Below are 20992 nucleotides of genomic sequence, written 5' to 3'. Positions count from 1 at the left end.
TGGGGTCTCAAAGAGTCAGACACACACACACACAAAAAAAGAGTCAGACACGACTGAGTGACTGAACTGAACTGAACTGTTCTGGGGGAAAAATATGCTATATTTTATAGTAAAAGTATATATATGCCTACCTTTCTTTGAGAAAACATAAACAGATATATCCTTGGTCCTGAGATATAATAAAAACTCTGGACTATTCAAGTTTATGAACAGCTTAATAAATCATGCTTAAGGAAAAGTGTGTGGTCCAATTTAGTCCAGGGGAAATATGATAGTGTGTTTGATGAGGGTGACAGCAGTGAAGAGGGGGAGAAGTGTATAGATTCATTTTTACAGACAGCCTATTTTAGACATGATATATTGAAGCTAATAGGTAATATTTTCCAAAAAGACTCTTCTCTAGAGACAATAAAGATATTTGGTGCTCTATCATAACCAGAAACTTAATCAAAAGATAGTTTAAAAAAAAAAAAAACCCAAACAATGACATGCTGCTGGTGGAGCTACTAAAATATTTATCTTGAAACCATACTCATTCATTTATTCTTTTATTCAAAATAAACAAAATATTAACAAAATTAACAAAATATTAATATATTATGTTTCCTTCTATGTGCCATGCAGTATGTGTTAGGTATTGCATATCCAATTGTGAATAAAATAAATGTTTCCTTCTCTCATGGAGCTAGAAGAAGACAGACAATAAAATATCACTATATAATTGTATACTCATCCATTTGCTCCAAGAACTAATTCTTTTAAGACTTTTTCTGATGTGGATAATTTTTAAAGTCTTTGTTGAACTTGTTACAATACTACTTCTGTTTCCTATTTTTGTTTTTTTTGGCCCCAAGGCATGTGGGATCTTAGTTCCCTGACCAGGGGTCAAACCCGCATCCCCTGCATTGGAAGGCGAAGTCTTAACCACTGGACCACCAGGGAAGTATCAAGAACTAATTCTTGAGCACATATTCTGTGTTGGGGAATATTTAGGGTTCTGGAGATATAATGATGAGCAAAAATAGACTGGTTTCTGCTATCATGGGGCCTAATTTCTGAAGAAAAAGGCAACTTAAAGTTACACTAAGATAGTAAAGTTATAACTATGTAAGAGCTAAGAAGGAATACAGAATAAGTAAATTTGACCTCACAAGGAGGTCAAGGGAGGCCTTCCTGAAAAAGCGAAGAAAGGATGGAGAACTGAAGGATGAGAAAGAGTTATCTGGCAAGAGAGAAAAGGGGAGAACATTTCAGATAGAAAGAAAAGCATGTTGCTGAGGCCACGGTATGTTATAGAGGCTGAAAGATGTTAAATTTGGCTAGAAGATAAACATTAATCCATGCAAGAGACAGGGAGGGAAGTTAGAAGTGAAGGAACTAACCCACAGAAGCTGTGAGAAGACAGGGTTTCAAAAAGGAAGTCATGGACAACAGAGTCAAATGTTGCTGAGAGGTTAAGTAATATGAGAACTGAGAATGTCCCTTGGATTTCACAACTTGCAGGTCACTGGTGAGTCCAGTGGAATGATGGGCCAGAAGCCAGAATGGAATGGTTTGAGAGTGAGTCAAAGGTGAGTGAGGAAATGTAGGGAGCAGGAGTATAGATTAGGAATCACATTTGGTCACATGTAATGGAACCCAATGACAGTAGCTTAACTAAATAGAGTTATTTTTCTCACATAGCAAGAATGACAGAGGGTGACATTCAGGCTGGTGCAGTGGTTCCATGATGTCGTTAATGTCCTAGAAGCTTTCTTTCTGTTCTGTCATCCTCAGCATATGGCTTTTTTTTTTTTCTCCCAATCAGGAATTCAAAATGGCTACTCACTATCAAGCCAGTGCTACAGACAGAAGGAAGAAAGAAACATCAGGGGAAAGGCCTGGTACCTATACCAGGAAAGCAAACATCTATAAATCCACAGCTGACTTCACGTCATCTGTCAGAGCTGTGCCATGTAGACATTCCTAGCTGCAAGGGAGGCTAGGAAATAAAACTCTTCAGTTTGACCCATGTACTTATACATACTTATATGCAGAGTACACCATGAGAAACTGTGGGCTGGATGAAGCACAAGCTGGAATCAAGACTGCTGGGAGAAGTATCAATAACCTCAGATATACAGACGACACCATCCTTATGGCAGAAAGTGAAGAGGAACTAAAGAACCTCTTGATGAAAGTGAAAAAGGTGAGTGAAAAAGTTGGCTTAAAACTCAGCATTCAGAAAACTAAGATCATGTTATCCGGTCCCATCACTTCATGGCAAATAGATGGGAAAACAGTGGAAACAGTGACAGACTTTATTTTGGGGGGGGGGTCCCAAATCACTGCAGATGGTGACTGCAGCCATGAAATTAAAACACGCTTACTCCTTGGAAGAAAAATTATGACCAACCTAGACAGCATATTAAAAAGCAGAGACATTACTTTGCCAACAAAGGTCCATCTAGTCAAAGCTACATTTTTTCCAGTAGTCATGTATGGATGTGAGAGTTGGACTATAAAGAAAGCTGAGCGCCAAAGAACTGATTCTCTTGAACAATGGTGTTGGATAAGAGTCTTGAGAGTCCCTTGGACTGCAGGGAGATCCAACCAGTTCATCCTAAAGGAAATCAGTCCTGAATATTCATTGGAAGGACTGATGCTAAAGCTGAAACTCCAATACTTTGGCCACCTGATGCGAAGAACTGACTCACTGGAAAAGACCCTGATGCTGGGAAACATTGAAGGCAGGAGGAGAAGGGGCCGATAGAGGATGAGATGGTTATATGGCATCACCGACTCAATGGACCTGAGTTTGAGTAAACTCTGGGAGTTGGTGATGGACAAGGAGGCCTGGCATGCTGAAGTCCATGGGGTCGCAAAGAGTCGGACATGACTGAGTGACTGAACTGAACTGAACTGAGTCTGACCCGTTGCTGCCATGAGAGAATCAGCTTCTGTGGGAAGAATGGGAGATGGATGTTGAGAAGGCAACCACTGCAGCTACACAGCATGTACGAATCACATGTTCAAAAAGTGGGTCACAAAGGGAAGGAGATAATAAGATGACAGGATGGTAGTTGGAGGGGGAATGTGGGATTGAGGATTTTTTTTTAATGGGAATGACTGGAATGTATTTAAAACTTGATAAGAAGGGTCTAATCAAGAAAGAGAAAGTTTAAACATACAAGAACAAAAAACTATAACTGACAGTGTAATGTTCCTTAGGAGGAGGGAATGGAATCTAAATGAGAAGTGCATCCTGTGCTTAATTGCTCAGTCACGTCCGACTCTCTGTGACGCAGTGGACTGTAGCCCACCACGCTCCTCTGTTCATGGGGATTCTCCACGCAAGAATACTGCCATGCCCTCCTCTAGGGGGTCTTCCCAACCCAGGGATCAAATCCAGGTCTCCCGCTTTACAGGCAGATTCTTTACCGCCTGAGCCACCAGGGAAGGACAGGCTCTCAGTTTTAACAACAGGAAGGAGGAAAGGTGTATATGCTTTATTTTCAGAAATGGTGCTCCTATTTCCTCTATAATGTTGGAGGTGAGGTTTGCTATTGCCAATGAGAAGATAGAAAGAAGTGACCAGGGTTTTGAGAAATTTGAGATGTTAAAGTTTGAAACACCTGTTTTAGAGCAAAACTGACTCAAGTATAAAGGGCACAAATAAACTGCTATCAGGGAAATGTTGTTCCCAGTGACTTTCCTGAGAAATATATTACAGAATGAGCTTTAGACAATCAGAATGAATAGAAAGACATCAACAAAAGGCCCAGTGTTGAGTAGTAAATATACAATGATTTACAGAACTACCCATACCCATGCCTATGCTCAACTGAATATTGTCCCATTTCCATGATTAATGTAAACATCATTTATTCAACAAAATATTGAGTGAATATCCTCTACACACTAGATACTTATGCAGTGGTTTTGCAGCAAGCTAGGAGGAGTTGGGGTGGGTGAGAAATAGAGCCAGGGAAAGGGCAGCAGTGAGAAAGCAACTGTTTAAAAAGATGGACACACTCTTAACTGGGGAGGAACATAGAAATCTTAACATCCAGGCCTAGGGTGAGTGGCTAAACTCCACCCAGGCAATGGCATGCAAGGGGTGGTCTGATCTGAGGATAAGATAGGCAATTGTCATGGTGCCAGGGGCAGACCTAGAGTCAGATCAATCGGAAATAAGAGCACCTGGAAGAGAGGTCTAGCTGTGAAGACAGTGGGTGCAAAGTTAGAGGGTGAAACAGGTTTTAGCAGGGCTGCTTTCTTCTTGGTTGATTCTTCAAAATATCAGCTTTGAGAGGTGGCAAGAAACCTAGATGTTAGATCCCCTAAAGTAAAGAAGCCTGAGAGATTGATATAAGAAAATTTCATCTGAATAATGTTGCCCATATCAAGAGCTAGGCTACCCTCCATATGTGTCTATCTTATACTGCATAGTGCAAGAAGATATTTCTATCTCTATATTCTACTTACCACTAAGGATATTTCTATTAATATATTCTACTATCACTATGGAGAGACTATATCATACTCAACAGAGCAGACAGTAATAATAACTCTGTTTACTGTACATATATCAGACACTATTCTAGATACATAATGGGCTATATTTCATCTTATCCTTAAAACAACCCTCTCAGTTAGCCATTATTGTTCCTATTTACAGAGCAGAGGATGCTGAACCTGGTCCAGTAAGTTTAAGTTATTTTGCCCAGTATCACATGGCTGTAAATGGCCAAACCAGGATTCTAGTCCATGTGTGACTCCAAACCTACCACTATGCCATAACTGTTACATCACACTGTTCTGGTACAGTGCTGAACACTTCATGTCACTTAAGGATGTTAATGATTAATGATTTAATTGGTCTACATCTTTAGTGAGCAAAACTGGGATCTTAGCCCATTTCTCTGTTGCTAAAAATCACAAGACCATGCTGCCCTCTATCAGCTTCACTGACATTGGCCACTGGTAATTTTCAGAATGAATTTGACTTACAAAAATACTTACAAAAAACATTTTACTCAGCCTTACCACAAATATTGGGCTTTTCTGGTGGCTCAGCTGGTAAAGAATCAGCCGGAAAGGTCTCTGAGGGAGACCTGGGTTCGATCCCTGGGTTGGGAAGATCCCCTGGAGAAGGGAACAGCTACCCACTCCAGTATTCTGGCTACCTACTCCAGTAGTCTGGTCGCAAAGAGTTGGCCACAACTGAGTGACTTTCACTTTTACCACATATATTATGAGCACTGAAGCTGGCACATTTATACACACAAAAATCAATGCAAAAATTTTTAATGACTATTAATTCAATTCGTGGTTCAGTTCAGTTCAGTTCACTCACTCAGTTGTGTCTGACTCTTTGCAACCCCAGGAACCACAGCACGCCAGGCCTCCCTGTCCATCACCAACTCCCAGAGTTTACCCAAACTCATGTCCATTGGGTCGGTGATGCCATCCAACTATCTAATCCTCTGTCGTCCCCTTCTCCTCCTGCCCTCAATCTTTCCCAGCATCAGGGTCTTTTCAAATGAGTCAGCCCTTCAATTTGTGGTAAGGTCTAGTTATACTCATTGCAGCATTCACTTTTTCCATAACCCGTCACTTAAAATTTTATTTTCACTTCTAGAGGAGTTAAAAAAAAAGTGATTCAGGTTCTTTTACACTTTTGTTTCCTTATCACTTATTTAATGGAAATCTTCAAAGATATACAAAAGTAGAGAAAATAGAACCTCCAAGTATAACTCAGTTTCAACAATGATTATTTTTCCAGTAAGTTTAATAGATAACATGATTTCCGATGAGAGTTATCTTTTAAATCCTTACTAATCTAATTACTACTTCATTCAGATAGTATCTCAGTGTTTCTACATTAATAGTATAATTGCTACCTCATACTAATTAACTATGGCTGATGTAAGGGAGCTTTGATATATTGTCAAATGCTGTTGTTGAAATTAGCTAACTATAGCCCAGGAAGTATTTCTGTCTTACTGAGAAAATGATTGTTTTAAGTTTTAGCTTAGCTTGGTAGTGAAACTGATTCTGCTTGATATCTGTTGGCCCTGTTGGGTTAGTCTATGTTTACCACACTAACCATCTAATCTTAACCCTCTTTCTGTTAACACAGAAACTGAGAAAAAATTTATCCTATGCAAAGATAATCAGAACAGAAAATGCAGCCACCTGAATAATGGCAGCATGCCTAATGTATTTCACAGCTATTCGTAGTAGGTCCACTCAGACAGTTACAAGAGGCTCATAATCCTGAAAGTTTGATGCCAGCGTGGGCAGGTTGACTTTCCTGGTTCTGATCCTTTGCCAGTCTTCTTTATGACATAACAAAGTAAATCAGGTAAGAGAGCATAAACATTTCAACCAAAACCTATCCTGGTACTAGATAACATAAATGAAAACAATAACAAAACTATACTCAACTCCTGGAATTCTTGACAGTGGAGCCATTATACTGTATTTTAATATAAATATAATAAACATGGTTCAAGTATTTTTCCCAGAAATTTTAAGACTAAAGTATTTTTTACTCTTCTAGCTAGAAGACAAATATCTTGTTAAGATGTAGATTTATTGATATTAGAGATTTTTTCTTATATAAAAATCTCAAGCTAAATTTTGACCTTTTCCCAAGGCCTCAAGTGACTTTTAAAATAGATTAAGCACATACCTTTCTTAAAATCATTTTTTAATTTCCACAATAGCTGTATGTCAAATCCCAAATAATCTGGAATTGGTCAATATGATCTGATAGTACTGTTTGCTCCCACCTCTCTTTTTCTTCTGGTCACTTACAAGTAATCAAAATTTTTCAGATTCAGATTTAGTGAGCTGTATTTCAAGCTACTTGGCAAACTATCTGTTTTAACCCATCCAGTTATATAGTTAATATTTTTTAGTATTTTCTTATAATTGCTTCTTTAACATACTAGAATCTTGACAGTTACTCATCTTCCTAATCAAAACACTGTTTTACATTTTGATATATTCTCAAATCAAAATAACTATTTTCTATTTACAAGGGACTCACTTGAAACAACTTGTCACAGTTAAAAATAAAGGAATAGGAAAAGATTCAGTAGGGAAATGCTAATAAAAAGGTGGATATAACACTTTTATGCTCATTATTCTACTTGGATATTATTTGGTATAGCACTTCAGTATTATAAATATTTAACTTTTGTGTATAAGGAGTCTGAATAAAATAGGTAATAGTGATGACATCTTAATCCTACTGTATAGTTCTGGCCTACCCCAGCCCACTGCCTCTAGGATCCCCCACAACTCAGGAGGTGCCCAGTGTGCCAGATGCTCCAGTGCTTTTACACTCACTCCCAAAACTCGAGGTATAGCCTTTTATGCTTCCCTGGTGGCGCAGATGGTAAAGCGTCTCTCTGCAATGCGGGAGACCCGGGTTCGATCCCTGGGTTGGGAAGATCCCCTGGAGAAGGAAATGGCAACCCACTCGAGGACTATTGCCTGGAAAATCCCATGAATGGAGGAGCCTAGTAGGCTACAGTCCATGGGGTTGCAAAGAGTCAGACACGACTGAGCAACTCCACTTTTCACAGCCTTTTATACCTCAAAATCTAGGAATGAATAAACCTGGAGCTCAACTGACTACAAAGTCAACAACCTTGAAATTCTCCCAAGCCCAGTGATCTCTGCTTTCACTTGGCTTCTTGTAAGCCTGTCCACATCAGATTCCATCACAGGTTCAAGCTCACGCTGAATCTCCATTCAATGAGAGACATTTCAGGGCCCTGGGTCTCCCACCCATTCTGTAGAGACCTCCAGGCCTCAACTTCTGGCATTACAACACAGGCCCTGAGCTTTTCCTCCTCTGTGCATCATGTAACGCTGGCCCAACTGTGGTAGCGTTCCTCGTTCCTTTTCCCCTCAATCGAAAACAATTACATTTCTGCCCCTAGGTTTATTTCCTCTAAATACATACTATGCTGAATGTTTTACTCTTACTCTGTTCTAGGCACTTGGTCACCAACCCTAGTTTGAAAAAAAAAATCCTAGGGGGAGGGACAACATAGGGGTAGAGCATTAAGAGGTACAAGCTATTAGGTATAAAATAAACAACAAGGATATATAGTACAACACAGGGAATACAGTCAAGGTTTTATATTAATTATAAACAGAGTATGACCTTTAAAAATTTTGATTCACTATATTATACACCTATAACTTAAATAATATTGTGTATCAACTATACTTTAATTAAAAATATAATTAATTAATTAAAAATTTTTCTGACCACAATCCACCTTAAAAAATATAGATATTATGACAAGGTCTATCAAAGTTTTACCTAAGCAATACTTAGTTCCCTTATCATATGGCAATGCAATCTGATATTTTCTTTTTTATTATTCAGCCACTAAATTGATTTCACTCATCACTAATGGGTTAAGACTCTCAGTTTGAAAACCCTTGATCTAAAGAGTCTCTCTGGGGTTCCCTGGTGGCTCAGTGGTAAAGAATCCATCTGCCAGTGCAGTCAAGACTCAGGTTTAATCCCTGGGTTGGAGAGATCCCCTGGAGAAGGAAATGGCAACTCATTCCGGTATTCTTGCCTGGGAAATCCCATAGACAGAGGAGTCTGGTGGGCTATAGTACACGGAATTGCAAAGAGTTGGACATTGCTGCCAGCTAAGTCGCTTTAGTCGTGTACAACTCTTTGTGATCCTATGGACTGTAGCCCACCAGGCTCCTCTGTCCAAGGGATTCCTGGACAAGGGATCTCCTCTGTCCAGGGGATCTTCCAGATCCAGGGACTGAACCCACATCTCTTACGTCTCCAGTAGTTGGACATGACTTGGTGACTAAACAATAACAGAGAATCTCTCACCCCCAACTCCCCACTTCATCCCACCTCTGCAAGACTCTTCTGGCTTGCTGTCTATCAGAACCAGGTCAGATAACATGAAGTCATATTTAAAACAATCACTGCCTTATTTCTTTGATATGCTAAAAAGGAATTCTTTTCCACAGAAGGACAGCAGTCCCTGGGCTATAAAGGAGGTACTTTTAGTAGTTAGAAATGGTGAAGAGTTATTTAAAGCCTTCTAGAAAATATCCATGATCTGAAATCTTATTAAAGAGCACATGATTGAAAGTTAGGCAACCTAAGTCCTTGTTTCACTCAGCCGTTGAGTGTTGTGTGTGTTTGCACAGTCGCTCAGTTGTGCCCAACTCTTTGTGACGCCATGGACTGTAGCCCACTAAGCTCCTTTGCCCATGGGATTTTCCAGGCAAGAACACTGGAGCAGGTTGCCATTTCCTACTCCAGGGGGGTCTTCCTGATCCAGGAATGAACCAGTGTCTCTTGTATCTCCTGCATTGGCAGGCAGATTCTTTACCACTAGCAGCACCACTTGGGAAGCCATTGAGTGTTAGGAGGTACATCACTAAGCCTCTCTGAACCAAGGGATCTCAATCTAGAGAATAATATGTAAATCTGATAATATATAAACCCTATAAATCTAATGATTCATTCATGCATTCATTTGCTCATTCACCAGACAAATGCTTCATTGATTGTGTCCCAGGTAGACCTCTCACTGCTCATCTGACAACTCAAGCTGGGTGGGCCAATGTTATAAATTTATCACACACCACATGTGATCATATGCCACATAAATTTCTCATCAAATTTATGTTTCATCAGGCACCACAGGGGAATGAGTTGCTTCATATAGGCACATTATCCAGAAAAAATGATGAACATTCATATAAACCACTTAAAATGTCTTCAAAATACTGTACCTAATTTCATTAATGGTTTAATTAGCTAATTCTAATAGTAAGGAGCTTTAAGATTTTTGAATTATTAAACAAGTTTAATTTAAAATGTCAAAAATGTAATATTTGCTCTAATCCCCTCTCTGTTCTTTTTCCTTCCCACTACCTTTTAACTCTCGGTTTAACTGTCATAACACCTCATGAGTTGGCACAATCAGTGGTAAGAGAATTACTAAAAGCCATTCCTACACCAACATAGATAGCAGTTGCTTAACTGTACACAAAAGTGACTGTAAACTACATAAAATATCACATAGAACTCAAACTAAATATATTCTCCAACTCCCAATTCAGCATGATCCCCAAAATGTCCACAGTCACTCCAATGCCCCATGATGTAAGGAGGAGTTGGATTGAGAGACAGCAGTTTTAACTGATTGTTAATTTTACAAAGACATATCTTTGGAAGGCACTCATACAAATGAAAAGTCCTGAAAGCTAAGCTTCACTAGATCATGGTAAATCTGCTTCCATCAAGTACCAATCACTGAGTGAAAATGTGAATATAGTGAGCCAGTTACAAGCCTGACAGTGGGGTTAAATGGGTCGGCATTTGATTTTTAACTTCACTGTTTACTAGTTTGTGACTGTGAGTGGGTTACTTAATTTCTCTGTGCCTCTGGTTTTCAATACTGGGAAGGGGATAATATTTAACACATAGGGCTGTTCTGAGATATTGAAAGATATTACGTACAAAGCATGTGGTTTGGTGCCTGGCAGATGGTTAATGCTAATAATTAAGACTCAACATTCTTAACTATTAACTCAACATTCAAAAAGCTAAGATCATGACATTCAGCCCCATCATTTCATGGCAAATAGATGGGGAAACAATGGAAACAGTGACAGACTTTATTTTCTTAGGCTCCTAAATCACTGCAGATAATGACTGCAGCCATGAAATTAAAAGATGCTTGCTCCTTAGAAGAAAAGGATGACCAACCTAGACAGCATATTAAAAAGCAGAGACATCACTTTACTGACAAAGGTCCATCTACTCAAAGCTATGGTTTTCCCAGTAGTCATGTATGGATGTGAGAGCTGGACCATAAAGAAAGCTGAGTGCCAAAGAATTGGTGTTTTTGAACTGTGGCGTTGGAGAAGACTCTTGAGAGTCCCTTGGACTGCAAGGAGATCCAACCAGTCCATCCTAAAGGAAATCAGCCCTGAATATTCATTGGAAGGACTGACTTTGAAGCTGAAGCTCCAACACTTTGGCCACCTACTGTCAAGAACTGACTCACTGGAAAAAACCCTAACGCTGGGAAAGGTTGAAGGCAGGAGGAGAAGGGGACGACAGAGGGTGAGATGGTTGGAAGGCATCACCAACTTGATGGATATGAGTTTGAACAAGATCTAGGAGTTGGTAATGGACAGGGAACCCTGGTCTGCTGCAGTCCATGGGGTCGCAGAGAGTCTGACACGACTGAGCGACTGAACTGAACTGAATAATTAAGACAATAGTTATGCACAGATGATGATGATGACTATATTGACTATGATAAGGTGGTCAGAGGATGTTGAGGGGTATAATGCTCTTTGATCCCATAATAAATGCTTTCCAAACAACTGTAATTTTTTAAAAAGTCCTTTGGTTGACTTAGTTTTAGTTTCCAAAATTTTGCAAGATTCTGCAATAAAATCTGATGAAAGATGACTTAAGGAATTTTCTCATTTAAACCAAGAAGCAGCATAAACAAAAAGGGAATTAAGGTAGAAAAATGGTAAAACTTTGGGAAATATTTTCATATTCCTGGTATCCAGAGAGACAACCAATTTTAATACTATTGCCAATTTTTTCCAAGACTCCTGACTTCCCTTAGCTCCTCTTCTGCTCTGTGGCTTCCAATCAGTTTTAGCTGACCTACAGCTGTTCTTTGCACAATTTTAGCTCTAATTTCCATGTGGTTTACTATTCCATGCCCCTCTATAAAATCTTTGCTTGTTTTTGTATAACTAAAGGGTTATAGTAGCAGGGAAAAGTTCTTGGCTCCATTTAGGGTCACACTCTCACTCTTCTGTCAGTTTTACCAGTGTTTGGAAATGACTAGATGCTAGGCTTACACATCTGGAAGCATTAGAAACCTCCAAACTGCTTATTCATTGATCCAGAGACTCCTCACCCCCCACCATAATAGACATTCTGTAGAAGGGAGAGTTGCTTTGTGGAAAAGCTGTCAAAATGGAAATGACAAGCAGGAATCCATCAATTGTTGTTAGAGATGCTGTGAAGACAAACTGCTTGCAACTGTAAAGCATCTGAAAGCTTAAAATGTTAAGTCTTTCATTCAGGGATACAAATGTTAGCAGGACTATATGCTTTCCAGTAAAATAACTGGTTTTTTGTTTTTCTAATTACAGCAACTGATGATTCTTTTGTATTTTTGTTAAAGCATTTGCTTTCGGGAGATTGTAAGGCTAGACCGCAGGCAGGTTACTGTGCAGGTTTGAACTTGTCTTCTCATGCTAGAAAAAGAGCTGTGAAAAGAACTCAGAGTGCATGAAATAATAGAAGGTGTATTTATTGGTCTCTGCCCCTGGTTCCCTGCACAAAGCTCCTAAAACTCTTGCAATTTTCTAAGTGATCAGAGTGGCTATGTTCTAATGAGACAGTGGCTGGTGGGCTCCTGGATGGGGGCTGGTCATCAGAAAGATGAAACCATGATTAGAAGCGTGGAACTTTCAGGAACACCCCCTAACCCTTCAGGAAGGGGAGAGAGGCTAGAAAATGAGTTAATGATCAGTCTTCACTATGTGATGAAGCTGCCACAGAAATCCCCAAAGTACTGGGAACTCCCAGGTTGTCAACACATGGAGGATGGAGGTACCAGGAGGGTGGCATGGCTGACAAGGACACGGAAACTCTGTGCCCTTCCCCCCATACATTGCCTTATACATCTCTATCATACAGATATTCATCTATATCCTTTATCATATTATTTTATAATAATTAGTAAACATGAGTTAAATGTCTCTTTTAGTTCTGAGAACCATTCTAGCAAATAATAAAACCTAAAGAGCAGGTTATAAGTTTTTTTAGCTGATCAGTCAGACCACAGGTGACACTCTGGGACTTGCGACTGGCACCTGAAGGTGTGAGTGTTGGCGGCGGGGGGTGGCGGGTGGGGGTGGTCTTGTGGGACTGAGCCCTTAACCTATGAGATATGATACTATTTCCAAATAGATAGCGTCAGGTTTGAGTTAAAATATGGGACACCCAGCCGGTGTCAAAGAACTGTTAGATGTGTGGAAAAGCTACACACCTGGTGGCAGAAGTGAAGTGTGGCACTAGTGTGACAGGAAAGGAGACACAGCAAACGCTTTTCCCCTACAGAGTGGTTGGGCCCAGTACTGTAAAGCCTACACTGCAGGGTGGAGTAGAATATGCCCCACATGTGGCATTATTTAAGACTTAGTAATCAGCTTGGGAAATATTCTGTCATCCATAGTGACTGGTTTATTCTGGTTATATGGAACCAGACCACATCTGAGACTATCTAGAATCTATAAGCACTCTCTCAAAACTCAATAATAAGAAAACAAACACCAAATATTTAAACAAACAAATCTGTAAAAAACGGGCAAAAGACTTGAAAAGATACTTCAGAGAGAAGCTAAAAAGATGGCAAGTAAGCACATAAAAAGATACTTACATCATTAGCTATTAAAGTAAATCATAGTGAGATTTCACTATCCTTATTAGAATGGCTAAAATAAAAGACTGACCATAATAAGTATTAGCAAGGATATAGATCAACTGGAACTTTCATACATTGCTAGTAGGAATGTAAAATGATACAACGACTTGGGAAGACTTGGCAATTTCTTAAAAATTAAATATATACCTACCATCTGACACAGCCATTCTATTCTCAGGTATTCAGCCAAGAAAAATGAAAGCATATGTTCATACAAAGACTTATACGTAAATGTTCAGTGCAGCTTTGTAACACCCCCAAACTGGAAACAATCCAAATGCCTCTCAACAGTAGAATGGATAAAAGAATTGCGGCATATCCATAAAATTGAGTACTATTTTATTTATACACACAACATGGATGAATCCCAAAATAACTGGGTTGAGTGAAAAAAGCCAGACAAAAAGTACATACTGTATGATTCCAATTATAGAAAAATTCCAGAAAATGCAAACTAATTTATACTGACAGAAGGCAGATCAGTGGTTTCCTGGGGATGGGAGTGAAGGCAGGAGAGAGGAATTACAAAGAGGCAGGAGGAAACTTTTAAAGGTGATGGGTTTGTCCGTTATCTTGATTTGGTGATCGTTTTTCAGACTATCCATATGTCAAAACTTACCAAACTGTACACTTTAAAAATGTGTCTTTAGGGTATGTCAATAATATCTGACAATAAATTTGCTACTATCTGCAGAAGATATTAAGAAGAGGTGGCAAGAATACACAGAAGAACTGTACAAAAGAGATCTTCACGACTAAGATAATCACGATGGTGTGATCACTACCCTAGAGCCAGACATCCTAGAATGTGAAGATTTCAAATCCTGGAAGATGACACTTTGAAAGTGCTGCACTCAATATGCCAGCAAATTTGGAAAACTCAGTAGTGGCCACAGGACTGGAAAAGGTCAATTTTCATTCCAATCCCAAAGAAAGGCAATGCCAAAGAATGCTTAAACTACCACACAATTGCACTCATCTCACATGCTAGTAAAGTAATGCTCAAAATTCTCCAAGCCAGCCTTCAGCAATATGTGAACTGTGAACTTCCTGATGTTCAAGCTGGTTTTAGAAAAGGCAGAGGAACCAGAGATCAAATTGCCAACATCCGCAGGATCCTCGAAAAACCAAGAGAGTTCCAGAAAAACATCTATTTCTGCTTGATTGACTATGCCAAAGCCTTTGACTGTGTGGATCACAATAAACTGTGGAAAATTCTGAAAGAGATGGGAATACCAGACCACCTTACCTGTCTTTTGAGAAACCTATATGCAGGTCAGGAAGCAACAGTTAGAACTGGAAGTGGAACAACAGACTGGTTCCAAATAGGAAAAGGAGTACGTCAAGGCTGTATATTGTCACCCTGCTTATTTAACTTCTATGCAGAGTACATTATGAAAAATGCTGGGCTGGAAGAAGCACAAGCTGGAATGAAGATTGCCAGGAGAAATATCAATAACCTCAGATATGCAGATGACACCACCCTTATGGCAGAAAGTGAAGAGGAACTCAAAAGCCTCTTGATGAAAGTGAAAGAGGAGAGTGAAAAATTTGGTTTAAAACTCAATATTCAGAAAGCTAAGATCAGGTGTCTGGCCCCATCCCTTCATGGCAAACAGTGGAAACAGTGTCAGACTTTATTTTTTGGGGCTCCAAAATCACTGCAGATGGTGACTGCAGCCATGAAATTAAAAGACGCTTACTCCTTAGAAGGAAAGTTATGACCAACCTAGATAGCATATTAACAAGCAGAGACATTACTTTGCCAACAAAGGTCTGTCTAGTCAAGGCTATGGTTTTTCCAGTGGTCATGTATGGATGTGAAAGTTGGACTGTGAAGGAAGCTGAGTGCCAAAGAATTGATGCTTTTGAAGTGTGGTGTTGGAGAAGACTCTTGAGAGTCCCTTGGACTGCAAGGAGATCCAACCAGTCCATTCTAAAGGAGATCAGTCCTGGGTGTTCACTGGAAGGACTGATGCTAAAGCTGAAAACCTTCATACTTTAAAACGCCAATACTTTGGCCACCTCATGCGAAGAGTTGACTCATTGGAAAAGACTCTGATGCTGAGAGGGATTGGGGACAGGAGGAGAAGGGGAAGACAGAGGGTGAGATGGCTGGATGACATCACCAACTCGATGGACATGAGTTTGGGTGAACTCCTGGAGTTGGTGATGGACAGGGAGGCCTGGCGTGCTGTGATTCACGGGGTCGCAAAGAGTCGGACACGACTGAGTGACTGAACTGAACTGAACTGAACTGAATTGAAATCTGCTAAAAATAGCATATTTCCAACTTATCTTTCCTTTTAAAAAATGTTTTTGAAGAACCTATATGTATAATATAATATTTAGTGTCCTCTTAGCCAGATCCTATAAAAAGGCCCACAGCTGCTCTAGTACCACCATAAACAGGAGAATGTAAAGGAATGGAAACAGTAGAAAAAGACAGAAGTCAACTGGCTGCTATAAAAATATTTACAGATTTTATAAAAACATACACCCATTTTGAAAACACTGACAAGGCTTCTCCCAGGGCCCTGGAGGAAACTCATGGAAGTGAGGGACTGATGGAGATGAAAAGTAACTCCTAAATACTCCTTGGATTTGAGGGGAGGTGAGGAGGAACATGTGGATCCAGCAGAACACCACACTTCCCAACTTCAGGGGCTCACATCTGCAGTCTGGATATTAAGCTATGTGACCTTGTTCTGAGGTCACAAGCTGGTAAGGCCTGAGGATGTATCAATTACTAAAGGAATGCGGCAAGTTTTGCAAGGTCAGTGGCACTATCCTTGGGAGTTTCTGCATGATCACCCAGCACAGACCTGCGTAACTGCCCAAGAGATATACCAGTGTGCTTAGACACAGGAGTGTAAGACAAGACTTGGGGATTCTATTAGTATGCTGCTGTGGCTATTATTTGCTGATTTGTGACTTGAGGGGGTCATATACTATCTGGGTGTTGATTTCAACACTAGTAAAACAACAACAGGAATTACCTTCTTGTGGAGTATACTGAGATCTTTCCATGGAAATAATTTTTACCTTTGTTCTGAAATCTGGCTGCTCTCTTCTAATATCTAAAACAGCCTTTGTAATGGGAAGAAAGAGAAATAAAGAGGTGAAAGAGAATTAGACAGCCTAGGCAGGTGACTCTAGGTAGGCAGCACTCCTGCACTGGGCTGGGGCTGCTAACATCCTCCCCTCACTCTAAGGAGCCTGATTGAGCCTTTAGGAGCCTTGTCACTGAAGGTCCTAAAACTTAAGCCTTATTTGCTTGAAGTTAAGTCCACCTCTATCTAGAACTTTTCTATTACATCTCCCTCAACTCCAATTTTTTGAAGTTACTATTTATTGGGTATTTATAGCCAACAAAATTTATGATTATATTTCTTTAAGAGAAGCCTGTTGGTGATGAAAATCTGAAGTACTATCTAGAATTGGAATGGGTCCTATTTGGTGTGGTGTTGGAGGTCCAGGATACAAGATCATTAGTAGCAGTCCAGAATACACTGTACCCTAAGCCTACCCAGTCTCCCCCTCACTTTAGTTACTAAATCCTACATTTTCCTTTTTCTTATATTATTGTTCATTTTGCTAGAGTACATACCCAAATGTTTATCTCAATAATAATCTGGGGGGTGAGGGGTAAAACTTCTGAATCTTTGGGTATGGAAAAATATTCTATACTCTCACTCGAAAGCTAGTTTGTCTTATTTTTTTCTCGGATCGTAGAAGACACTGTTATGTCTTCCAGCAGTGTTGCCAGTGAGGAATCTGGTGCCCCACTGATTCTCATTCCTTTGAGCTTAACCTGTTTGTCCCTTTGGAAGCTTTTAGGACTTTATCTTTATCCCTAGTGTTCTAAAATTTCACCATGACAAGTCTAAGTTTTGGTTCTATTTTGTTCATCTTGGCTAATATTTTCAATTTAAAGACTTGCATCTTTCTTAAACTCCAAAAAATACACTTTTATCACTATTTTTTCCTCTGCATTCTCTTTTTCTCTCTTCTTAAACTGAAAAGAAAGTAGGGAAAACCACTAGACCATTCAAGTAAGACCTAAATCAAATCCCTTACGATTATGCAGTGGAAGTGAAAAATAGATTCAAGGGATTAGATCTGGATAGACAGAGTGCCTGAAGAACTATGGATGGAGGTTCATGACATTGTATAGGAGGCAGTGATCAAGACCATCCCCAAGAAAAAGAAATGCAAAAAGGCAAAGTGGTGGCCAGAGGAGACCTTACAAATGCCTATGAAAAGAAGAGAAGTGAAAGGCAAAGGAGAAAAGGAAAGATAAACTCATTTGAAAGAAGAGTTCTAAAGAATAGCAAGGAGAGATAAGAAAGCCTTCCTCAGTGATCAGTGCAAAGAAATAGAGGAAAACAACAGAATGGGAAAGACTAGAGATCTCTTCAAGAAAATTAGACATACCAAGGGAACTTTTCATGCAAAAATGGGCACAATAAAAGACAGAAATGGTATGCACCTAACAGAAGCAGAAGATATTAAGAAGAGGTGGCAAGAATACACAGAAGAACTGTACAAAAAGATCTTCATGACCTAGGTAATCACAATGGTGTGATCACTCAGCTAGAGCCAGACATCCTGGAATGTGAAGTCAAGGGGGCCTTAGGAAGCATCACTATGAACAAAGCTGGTGGAGGTGATGGAATTCCAGTTGAGCTATTTCAAATCCTAAAAGATGATGCTGTGAAAGTGCTCCACTCAATATATCAGCAAATTTGGAAAACTCAGCAATGGCCACAGGACTCGAAAAGGTCAGTTTTCATTCCAATCCCTAAGAAAGGCAAAGCCAAAGAATTTTCAAACTACTGCACAATTGCACTCATCTCACATGTTAGCAAAGTAATGCTCAAAATTCTCCAAGCCAGGCTTCAACAGTACATGAACTGTGAACTTCCAGATGTTCAAGCTGGATTTAGAAAAGGCAGAGGAACCAGAGATCAAAGTGCCAACATCCACTGGATCACTGCAAAAGCAAGTGAGTTCCAGAAAAACATCTACTTCTGCTTTATTGACTATGCCAAACTCTTACTGTGTGGATCACAACAAACTGTGGAAAATTCTGAAAGAGATGGGAATACCAGACCACCTGAACTGCCTCCTGAGAAATCTGTATGCAGGTCAGGAAGCAACAGTTAGAACTGGACATGGAACAACAGACTGCTTCCAAATCAGGAAAGAAATACATCAAGGATGTATAGTATATATTGTCACCTTGCTTATTTAACTTAAATGCAGAGTGCATCATGAGAAACGCTGGGCTGGAAGAAGTACAAGCTAGAAGCAAGATTGCCAGGAGAAATATCAATAACCTCAGATATGCAGATGACACCATCCTTATGGCAGAAAGCGAAGAACTAAAGAGTCTCTTGATGAAAGTGAAAGAGGAGAGTGAAAAAGTTGGCTTAAAACTCAACATTCAGAAAACTAAGATTATGGCATCTGGTGCCATCACTTCATGGTAAATAGACAGGGAAACAGTAGACACAGTGACAGACTTTATTTTTTTGAGCTCCAAAATCACTGCAGATAGTGACTCCAGCCATGAAATTAAAAGACACTTGCTCTTTGGAAGAAAAGTTATGACCAACCTAGACAGCATATTAAAAAGCAAAGACATTACTTTGCCAACAAAGGTCCATCTGGTCAAAGCTATAGTGAGAGTTGGAATATAAAGAAAGCTGAGAGCTGAAGAATTGATGCTTTTGAACCGTAGTGTTGGAGAAGACTCTTGAGAATCCCTTGGACAGCAAGGAGATCCAACCAGTCAATCCTAAAGGAAATCAGTCCTGAATATTCATTGGAAGGACTGATGTTGAAGCTGAAACTCCAATATTTTGGCCACCTGATGTGAAGAACTGACTTATTTGAAAAGATTCTGATGCTGGGAAAGATTGAAGGCGGGAGAAGGGGATGAGATGGTTGGATGGCATCACCGACTCAATGGACCTGAGTTTGAGTAAACTCCGGGAGTTGGTGATGGGCAGGGATGCCTGGCATGCTGCAGTCCATGGGGTCGCAAGGAGTCGGACATGACTGAGTGACTGAACTGAACTGAACATGTATATTGAATCTTCTAGATCTTTTAACTTTTGTCTTTTGAAATGAAAAAGGGAAAATTTCTCAGCCTCTATCTTCCACTTACTAATTTATTCTTCAACTACCTCTCTTCTTTTAACAGATCATCAATAAACTCTTTCCTTGAATGTTTAGCTCTTCTCTTTGTTGAGATCCATGGTTTTCTTACATAGGATTGATTTTCCACAAAATTTTGATGATTTTTATATCTGTTTATCTTGTACCTGTTAATTCTTAGTTTCCTGCTCAATATATGTAATAATAGCTTGCCCTTTTTTAACTAAAGCTAAGGGATACGCTACGAGGAAGAGTATCTTAATGATTTCTCTTTTGAGGAATTTCCTGTCTCTCTTGGGGGTCAGGAGCTGGTTCAGGGAGCATTACTCCCTCTCTTCAGCTTCAGTGTCCATACTTCTTTAGCCAATAAACAAGCATTGCTGCCACTTGCTGTTTAGTGGAGGAGTGGGAGACAGGTTGAGGTCAACCAGCCTAGTTACTTGGTTTTATTTATGTGTTTATTTGGCTGTGCAGGGTCTCAGTTGCAGCACTTGGGATCTTTAGTTACAGCCTGAGACCTCCCAGTTGCAGCATAACGTATCTAGTTCCCTGACAAGGGATGGAAACAGGACTCCCTGTATTGATAGCGCAGAGTCTTAGCCGCGGACCACCAGGGAAGTCCCAGTCTAGTTAATATACCCCTCAATTAATCACTTTAATGGATGTCCAGGGCTTGTCCATCTCACTTATTTTATCCATTGAGTCCAGAGTTGGTATGACACCAAAGTCATATTTCTATAACCCTCTTCTCCTACACATTTTTGGGTTGTGGTTTCATTTAGTTTTGTTCCTAGATATATCTGATTCTGTCTTAGATCTTGTAGGGATTTCCCAATGTTTCTTTCTGATAAAACTCTTTCTTGTTTTTCCAAGCTGTTATAAGTTGATATGCACATGTGCATGTGTGTGTGTGTGTAGCATGTAGAAATGTAAAACAGCCCAATGGAAATAGCAGCTATCCAATAAATGCTGTATATTTTGAATGCATTAAAGAATGAATGCATGTACATGTTCGGTGTGTTTTACACACACACAGACACCTTTCTGAATTTTAGGTGAGAGGTGATGAGATGAATGTTCTCAGACTACTATCCATAATTATGAATTACTTTAAGACTTGGGGCATGTGCAGAAGAGGTAAGTTATTTCTTTGTTGTGTTTAAATGAAAAAAAAAAAGTCGAATTGAGAAGGGAATAATGCTTTAGTTAGCCAAAGTAACTAATTTATCTAGACCAAGTGGAAGTTTTATTTATTACACATTTGTTTCATAATTATATTCTCAGTGTTTATGTGTAAGACATGGATT

The 20992-nt window shown here is 39.6% G+C and overlaps 1 long non-coding RNA gene across 2 annotated transcripts in view; it reads right to left on the bottom strand.

Annotated features, from left to right (window-relative positions):
* The window catches only part of LOC105612743 (uncharacterized), a 65546-nt gene that overhangs the window by 15386 nt on the left and 29168 nt on the right, over positions 1 to 20992 (bottom strand). The window lies entirely within an intron of this gene.

The sequence above is a fragment of the Ovis aries genome, chromosome 3 (assembly GCF_016772045.2).
Source record: "Ovis aries strain OAR_USU_Benz2616 breed Rambouillet chromosome 3, ARS-UI_Ramb_v3.0, whole genome shotgun sequence".
NCBI classification, from domain to species: Eukaryota; Metazoa; Chordata; class Mammalia; order Artiodactyla; family Bovidae; genus Ovis; species Ovis aries.
The sequence above is the reverse complement of the archived record's forward strand: the minus strand, read 5'-3'. Positions and strand labels throughout refer to the sequence as shown.